The following is a 7,500-nucleotide window of genomic DNA, read 5'->3' on the forward strand; positions in this document are numbered from 1 at the left end:
GGTGCGCCACTGAGCATGCGCGAAAATCCCCATAGAGCAACTGCGCATGCGCGAAAATCCCCATAGAGACAGTGCGCATGCGCGAAAACCCCCATAGAGCAACTGCGCATGCGCGAAAATCCCCCATAGAGCAACTGCGCATGCGCGGAAAATCCCCATAGAGCAACTGCGCATGCGCGAAAATCCCCATAGATTAACTGCGCATGCGCGAAAATCCCCATAGAGCAACTGCGCATGCGCGAAAAATCCCATAGAGCAACTGCGCATGCGCGAAAAATCCCATAGTGCAAGTGCGCATGCGCGGAAAATCCCCCTCCCCCCCATAGAGACTGCGCATGCGCGGAAAATCCCATAGAGACAGTGCGCATGCGCGGAAAATCCCATAGTGCAACTGCGCATGCGCGGAAAATCCCATAGTGCTACTGCGCATGCGCGGAAAATCCCCATACAGCAACTGCGCATGGGCGGAAAGTCCCATAGTGCAAGTGCGCATGCGCGGAAAATCCCCCTCCCCCCCCATAGAGACTGCGCATGCGCGGAAAACCTCCTAGAGCAAGTGCGCATGCGCGGAAAACTCCCATAGAGACAGCGCGCGAGTGTCAGACTGAGTAGAGTGCCCTGCGCATGCGTGAGACGGAGTCAAAAAACACGGCGTAGAAGGAGCTGCGCATGCGTGGGAGCGAGGAGAAAGTACCGCGCATGCGTCAGCTCGAGTAACCCTGAGCGCAGTGCCCTGCGCATGCGTCAGACTGGGTAGAACGCGCTGCGCATGCGCGGGGCGGAGGGTCGCGAAGTGCGCAGGCGCGCGTCTGAGGGCCGGCCTGCGCGCTGCGCATGCGCGGGGTGGGGAGGGGGGGGTGTGTGTGGGGACTGAGTGCGCGCATGCGCGGTGCGGGGTCTGGGTCTGTCTCTGCGCTGCGCGCATGCGCGGTGGGGGGTGTGTGTCTGGGTCTGGGCTGCGCGCATGCGCGGTGGGGGGCCTGTGTCTGTCTCTGGGCTGCGCGCATGCGCGGTGGGGGGGCCTGTCTCTGTGTCTGGGCTGCGCGCATGCGCACCTGCGCGCTGCGCCCTGGCGCTGACCCCTGACCCCCCCCCCGACCCCTGACCCCCGCAGGGCCCGCGCAGGGCGTGGTGCCCGGGGTGGTGGGCGCCGTGCTGGTGGCCGTGGCCGGCGCCGTCTCCAGCTTCGTCGCCTTCCAGAAGAAGAAGCTGTGCTTCCAGCAGCGCGGTGAGCGGGGGGCCTGGAAACGGTCGTTGGTGGGGTTGGGGGGCCTGGAAACTCTCATGAAGGGCTCTGGGGGGCCTGGAAACTCTCATTTGGGATAGAAGGGGGCCTGGAAACTCTCATGGGGTGGGTGGGGGCCTTGAAACTGTCATCTGGGGTGGGTGGGGGGCCTGGAAACCCTCAATGGGAGGGGTTGGGGGGCCTGGAAACGGTCATTAGAGAAGGTTGGGGGGCCTTGAAACTCTCATTAGGGGGCTCTGGGGGGCCTTGAAACGGTCATCTGGGGATGGAGGGGGGCCTGGAAACTCTCATGAAGGGCTCTGGGGGGCCTGGAAACTCTCATTTGGGATGAAAGGGGAGCCTGGAAAGTCTCATTGGAGGGCTTGGGGGACCGGGAAACCCTCAATGGGAGGGTTGGGGGGCCTGGAAACGGTCATTAGAGAAGATTCGAGGGGCCTGGAAACTCTCATTACTGGCTCTGGGGAGCCTTGAAACCCTCATTAGGGGCTCAGGGGGGCCTTCAAACTCTCATTTGGGATGAAAGGGGAGCCTGGAAACTCTCATTGGTGGGGTTGGGGGGCCTTGAAACTCTCATTAGGGGCTCTGGGGGGCCTTGAAACGGTCATCTGGGGATGAAGGGGGGGCCTTGAAACTCTCATTAGGGGCTTTGGGGGGCCTTGAAACGGTCATCTGGGGATGAAGGGGGGCCTGGAAACTCCCATTGGAGGGCTTGGGGGGCCTGGAAACTCTCATGAAGGGTTCTGGGGTGCCTTCAAACTCTCATTTGGGATGAAAGGGGAGCCTGGAAAGTCTCATTGGAGGGCTTGGGGGGCCTGGAAACCCTCAATGGGAGGGGTTGGGGGGCCTGGAAACGGTCATTAGAGAAGGTTGGGGGGCCTGGAAACTCTCATTACTGGCTCTGGGGAGCCTTGAAACTCTCATTAGGGGCTCAGGGGGGCCTTCAAACTCTCACTTGGGATGAAAGGGGAGCCTGGAAACTCTCATTGGGGATAGAAGGGGGCCTGGAAACTCTCATTGGTGGGTTTGGGGGGGGCTTGAAACTCTCATTAGGGGCTTTGGGGGGCCTGGAAACGGTCGTTGGAAGGGTTGGGGGGCCTGGAAATTCTCATTACGGATAAAAGGGGGCCTGGGAACTCCCATTGGCGGGGTTGGGGGGCCTGGAAACCCTCATGAAGGGCTCTGGGGGGCCTGGAAACTCTCATTTGGGATAGAAGGGGGCCTGGAAACTCTCATTGGAGGGTTTGGGGCGCCTGGAAACCCTCATGAAGGGCTCTGGGGGGCCTGGAAACTCTCATTTGGGATGGGAGAGGGCCTTGAAAGTCTCACTTGGGAGTTGGGGAGCCTTGAAACTCATTCCTGGGGTTGCATGGGGAGCCTTGAAACTCTCACCTGCGGTTTGGGGAGCCTGGAAACTCATTCCTGGGTTGCATGGGGAGCCTGGAAACCCTCACCTGGGGGTTGGGGCGCCTTGAAACTCATTCCTGGGGTTGCATGGGGAGCCTAGAAACTCTCACCTCCAGTGGGGGAGCCTTGAAACTGTCACCTGGGGTTTGGGGAGCCTTGAAACTGCCGTGTCTGCGCCTCACCCGCCCGGCCTCCCCCCCCAGGCCTCCGCGCCCCGGCCTCCTCCTGCTCCCGCCAGCGCCTGCGGCCGCTCCCATGATGCCACGCGCCCGCACTAACGCGCCTCGGCCTCCGCTAACGCCCGCTTGGCTCCAGGTCTGTCCGTCCGTCCGTCCTGACCTCCCTCCTCCTCCCCCCCCCTTCCTCCCCCCCCTTTTTCCAGATGCGTCGGCCCAGGTCTGAGGGTCACGGCCTCCGCCTGTGACCTCTGACCCCTCCTGACCTGCGACCCCCGACCTGACCCCCTCCACCCACCACCTGGCTTTGGTTTCATCCCAACAACTGGGCCTCGAATCCTGGGCCTCCAACGTGTCGGCCTCCACCGGGGCCTCGGCCTCCAATCCCAGGCCTCAGGCTTCAGCCTCCACCCTAGGCCTCAGGCCTCAGCCTCCACATTAGGCCTCGGCCTTCAGTCCCAGGCCTCAGCCTCCATTCTAGGCCTCAAGCCTCGGCCTCCAATCACAGGCCTCAGGCTTCAGCCTCCAATACCAGGCCTCAGGCTTCGGCCTCCAACCTAGGCCTGGGCCTCCAATACCAGGCCTCAGGCTTCAGCCTCCACTCTAGGCCTCAGGCTTCAGCCTCCAATCCTAGGCCTCAGGCCTCAGCCTCCACCCTAGGCCTCAGCCTCCATTTTAGGCCTCAGCCTCCAATCCCAGGCCTCAGGCTTCGGCCTCCAATCCCAGGCCTCAGGCTTCAGCCTCCACTCTAGGCCTGGGCCTCCAATCACAGGCCTCAGGCTTCAGCCTCCACTCTAGGCCTCAGGCTTCAGCCTCCACTCTAGGCCTCAGGCTTCAGCCTCCACTCTAAGCCTCAAGCCTCGGCCTCCAATCACAGGCCTCAGGCTTCAGCCTCCATCCTAGGCCTCAGGCTTCGGCCTCCACCCTAGGCCTGGGCCTCCAATCACAGGCCTCAGGCTTCAGCCTCCACATTAGGCCTCAGGCTTCAGCCTCCAATCCCAGGCCTCAGGCTTCAGCCTCCACATTAGGCCTCAGGCTTCAGCCTCCAATCCCAGGCCTCAGGCTTCAGCCTCCATCCTAGGCCTCGGCCTCCAATCCCAGGCCTCAGCCTCCACTCTAGGCCTCAGGCTTCACCCTCCACATTAGGCCTCAGGCTTCAGCCTCCAATCCCAGGCCTCAGGCTTCGGCCTCCACCCTAGGCCTGGGCCTCCGCTCCCAGGCCTCCCCCCTCGGCCTCCAGCTCTCGCCTTTTGGTATAACCATAAAAGTGGCTTGACCTCTGACCTCCGCCTCGGCTCCTTTGTTCACTGTGGGGAGGGGCGGGGTGGGGGGGGTCAGGGGTCAAGCTGTGGGGGGGGGGGTCACGGGGTGGTGGAGTTTCTAGAACCTTCTCTCTGCCCATCCGTCCCATCCCCCCACCCCCATCTGTCCGTCTGTCCAGGGAGGTCAGGGGTCACAGGGACAGGTTGGGGAAACTGAGGCACAGGTCCACATCCGGGCCTCCACTTCCTGGCCTCCACATCCGGGCATCCACATCCGGGCCTCCACATCCTGGCCTCCCCATCCTGGCCTCCACATCCTGGCCTCCACATCCCGGCCTCCACATCCCGGCCTCCACATCCTGGCCTCCACATCCCGGCCTCCCCATCCTGGCCTCCACATCCCGGCCTCCACATCCTGGCCTCCACATCCCGGCCTCCCCATCCTGGCCTCCACATCCCGGCCTCCACATCCTGGCCTCCACTTCCTGGCCTCCACATCCGGGCCTCCACACCCTGGCCTCCACATCCGGGTCTCTACATCCTGGCCTCCACATCCTGGCCTCCCCATCCTGGCCTCCACATCCTGGCCTCCCCATCCTGGCCTCCACATCCTGGCCTCCACATCCGGGCCTCCACATCCTGGCCTCCCCATCCTGGCCTCCACATCCTGGCCTCCCCATCCTGGCCTCCACTTCCTGGCCTCCACATCCGGGCCTCCACATCCGGGCCTCCACTTCCTGGCCTCCACATCTGGGCCTCCACATCCGGGCCTCCACTTCCTGGCCTCCCCATCCTGGCCTCCACATCCGGGCCTCCACATCCTGGCCTCCACTTCCTGGCCTCCACATCCGGGCCTCCACTTCCTGGCCTCCACATCTGAGTCTCCCCATCCTGGCCTCCACATCCTGGCCTCCACTTCCTGGCCTCCACATCCGGGCCTCCACTTCCTGGCCTCCACATCTGGGCCTCCACATCCGGGCCTCCACTTCCTGGCCTCCCCATCCTGGCCTCCCCATCCGGGCCTCCACTTCCTGGCCTCCACATCCGGGCCTCCCCATCCTGGCCTCCCCATCCTGGCCTCCACTTCCTGGCCTCCACATCCTGGCCTCCACATCCTGGCCTCCACATCCTGGCCTCCACATCCTGGCCTCCCCATCCTGGCCTCCCCATCCTGGCCTCCCCATCCTGGCCTCCACATCTGAGTCTCCCCATCCTGGCCTCCACTTCCTGGCCTCCACATCCTGGCCTCCACATCCGGGCCTCTGCACCCCCCCCCCCCACCCCCAGCAACCTCGTACATCCGGGGCTTTCGTCTCCCAAGCCTGGCTGTGGCTGCGTCTGGGGGCACAGGCCCGGGCCTGCGCGCGGGGAAGAAGCCACAGGCCCGGGCCTGAGCGCGGGGTGCGTCCCACACGGCCTACGCGCAGGGGCGAAGCCACAGGCCCGCACCCAAGCGCGGGGTGCGTCCCACAGGGCCTATGCGCAGCATAGAAGCCACAGAGCCGGGCCTGCGCGCAGGGACGAAGCCACAGAGCCGGGCCTATGCGCAGGATAGAAGCCACAGGCCCGGACCTGAGCGCGGGGTGCGTCCCACAGGGCCTACGTCCAGGAGCGAAGCCACAGAGCTGGGCCTACGCGCAGGATAGAAGCCATGGGGCTGGGGCCTATGTGCAGCATAGAAGCCATGGGACTGGGCCTGCGCGCAGGGACGGAGCCACAGAGCTGGGCCTATGCGCTGGATAGAAGCCATGGGGCTGGGGCCTGTGCGCAGGGACGAAGCCACAAGCCCGGACCTGCGCGTGGGGTGCGTCCCACACGGCCTACGTCCAGGAGCGAAGCCACAGAGCTGGGCCTACGCGCAGGATAGAAGCCATGGGACTGGGCCTGCGCGCAGGGACGAAGCCACGGGGCTGGGCCTGCGCGCAGCATAGAAGCCACAGAGCTGGGCCTATGCGCTGGATAGAAGCCATGGGGCTGGGGCCTGCGCGCAGGGACGAAGCCACAAGCCCGGACCTGCGCGTGGGGTGCGTCCCACACGGCCTACGCGCAGGATAGAAGCCACAGAGCTGGGCCTATGTGCAGCATAGAAGCCACAGAGCTGGGCCTGCGCGCAGGGACGAAGCCACAAGCCCGGACCTGCGCGCGGGGTGCGTCCCGCAGGGCCTACGCGCAGAGGCGAAGCCACAGGCCCGCACCCGAGCGCGGGGTGCGTCCCCCAGGGCGGGGCCTGCGCGCAGGGGCGAAGCCACGGGCCTTCCTCCTCCTCCTCCTCCTCCTCCTGCAGGTCAGCGCGAGGAAGAGGAGGAGGAGGAAGATGCTGCTGCTGCTGCTGCTGCTCTGCGGCCCAGGGGCGCGGGGTGAGGCCGGGGGCCGGGCCCCCACTTGGGGGTTTCTAGTCCCCCCATCCTCTTTGGTGGTTTCTAGTTCCCCCATCTTGGTGGTTTCTAGTTTCCCCCAGTTAGATTGGTGGTTTCTAGTCCCCCCATCCTCTTTGGTGGTGTCTAGTTCCCCCTTGTTGGTAGTTTCTAGTTCCTCCCACTTAGATTGGTGGTTTCTAGTTCCCCCCAGTTAGATTGGTGGTTTCTAGTCCCCCCAGTTTGGTTGGTAGTTTCTAGTTCCCCCAATCTTTGGTGGTTTCTAGTTCCCCCACTTAGATTGGTGGTTTCTAGTCCCCCCCATCTTGGTGGTTTCTAGTCCCCCCAGTTTGGTTGGTGGTTTCTAGTCCCCCCTTTTCCCCATCTTGGTGGTTTCTAGTTCCCCCCACTTAGATTGGTGGTTTCTAGTTCCCCCACTTTGGCAGTTTCTATTCCCCCCCAGTGTTTGGTGGTTTCTAGTTCCCCCATCTTTGGTTGGTGGTTTCTAGTCCCCCCATCTTTCTAGTCCCCCCTTTTCCCCATCTTGGTGGTTTCTACTTCCCCCCTTAGTTTGGTGGTTTCTAGTTCCCCTCCTTGTTGGTGGTTTCTAGTTCCCCCCATCTTTGGTGGTTTGTAGTCCCCCCTTTTCCCCATCTTGGTGGTTTCTAGTTTCCCCCCCTTAGATTGGTGGTTTCTAGTCCCCCCATCTTGGTGGTTTCTAGTTCCCCCAGTTTGTTGGTTTCTACTTCTTTTCCCCATGTTGGTGGTTTCTAGTTCCCCCCCTTTTTGGTGGTTTCTAGTTCCCCCATCATCTTTGGTTGGTGGTTTCTAGTCCCCCCATCCTCTTTGGTGGTTTCTAGTTCCCCCCAGTTAGATTGGTGGTTTCTAATCCCCCCAGTTTGGTTGGTAGTTTCTAGTTCCCCCAATCTTTGGTGGTTTCTAGTTCCCCCAACTTAGATTGGTGGTTTCTAGTTCCCCCACGTTGGTGGTTTCTAGTTCCCCCCCAGTGTTTGGTGGTTTCTAGTCCCCCATCTTCGGTCGGTGGTTTCGAGTCCCCC

General features: G+C 62.8%; 1 long non-coding RNA gene across 1 annotated transcript; it reads left to right on the forward strand.

Moving 5' to 3' along the window:
* The first annotated feature begins 1,126 nt into the window (after positions 1 to 1,126).
* Positions 1,127 to 4,109, forward strand: LOC122102755. The gene is made up of 2 exons (XR_006146565.1): positions 1,127 to 1,228; positions 3,033 to 4,109. It is a non-coding gene; the product is annotated as an uncharacterized LOC122102755 (long non-coding RNA).
* The last annotated feature ends 3,391 nt before the right edge of the window (positions 4,110 to 7,500 follow it).

Source organism: Dipodomys spectabilis, unplaced genomic scaffold (genome assembly GCF_019054845.1).
Source record: "Dipodomys spectabilis isolate Male_0828 unplaced genomic scaffold, ASM1905484v1 ptg000860l, whole genome shotgun sequence".
NCBI lineage: Eukaryota > Metazoa > Chordata > Mammalia > Rodentia > Heteromyidae > Dipodomys > Dipodomys spectabilis.